We start from the raw sequence: 1208 nt of genomic DNA, 5'->3' as shown, positions 1-1208 counted from the left end.
CCAGGGGGGGGTGGAAGAGTTGAGAGAGAGGCAGGCAGTGGATGGCTACTACTGGGGACTTGACTGGATTGTACAGTGTGTACAGATGTAGCGAATGTTCTGGACCGCAGAGTGATTGTTGAACTGTATGTCCTGTTGGGTGGTGCCTGTTGAGGTGACTCACATTATAAAGCAGACCTGAAGAACTGAGCTCAATTTCCTGTAGGGCTGGGCGATATATCGTGTGGGGTGATACAATAAGGACAATTTGGAATAGGAATTTGGTTTACTTTCTGAATTGATTGCCCCCAACCCTGCTAATGATGGAAGTATAGGCTCCTACAGTATAGGCTCCTAATGAGATATAATGGATTTGAATGGGACACCTTTAACAACTAAACTTGTCCAATAGAATGCCGTCTATCGCACTCTATCACTATCATGATAAACATTCAAATGATTATAATATGCGTACTCTGCATATTCTGCCAAAAAACCCTAGTCCTACTCCAGACTCATGTTCTAAAAAGACTTGTATGTTAAAATGTCTTAACCTTCAATGGTCTCACACACGCTCACCTACGCACAATTTCCCAAGAATAAAAGAGAACATAGTAACCATCCCTGAAGACGCTAACCCACCTGCAGAGGTTCTGAATTTAGTTCAGACAGAGACACTTGGGTGCGGGTGGTTACGAGTCGAGAGGCAGCTTCCTTCAGTCATTAACGGAGAGGATAAAATAGCCCATGAATATATTCAGGCTAGGGGTGGTTATTCACATTATTAACAGCTTCTCATACCAGCCAAATGCTACCGCCATAGCATCCTAGGGATCTGCATCGCTGGCCTGCAATGCGGTGTGGCTGTGTGGAGGTATAAAAAGACAACGGGAGAGGAAGGGAGGAGGGAGCGGTGAAGGGGAGAAAGTTCATGCTGTGGTCACAGGGCATTGGGTACATGAAGGGGCATGGAAAGAGAGAGAGAGGCTGTTGGCAGTGGATGTCAGACACCGCGGCATGAGGCTTGTGACAATTGTTAAAAGCATTTGGAAGGACAAGCCTGAGAAAAGACGAAGGCCTAATCTCCTCACACAACAAACACCACTTTGATTTATAAACACATAAGAAGGCTGATCGGAGGTAGATTTTAAGATACCTCCAAACCAGGGTTTCCTTTAGCCGGTAATAGGCCGTTGTTGAAAAGCCAATAAATAAAAATGGTGCCGCCA

Source organism: Coregonus clupeaformis, chromosome 36, assembly GCF_020615455.1.
Source record: "Coregonus clupeaformis isolate EN_2021a chromosome 36, ASM2061545v1, whole genome shotgun sequence".
NCBI classification, from domain to species: domain Eukaryota; kingdom Metazoa; phylum Chordata; class Actinopteri; order Salmoniformes; family Salmonidae; genus Coregonus; species Coregonus clupeaformis.
Note: the sequence above shows the minus strand (reverse complement) of the source record.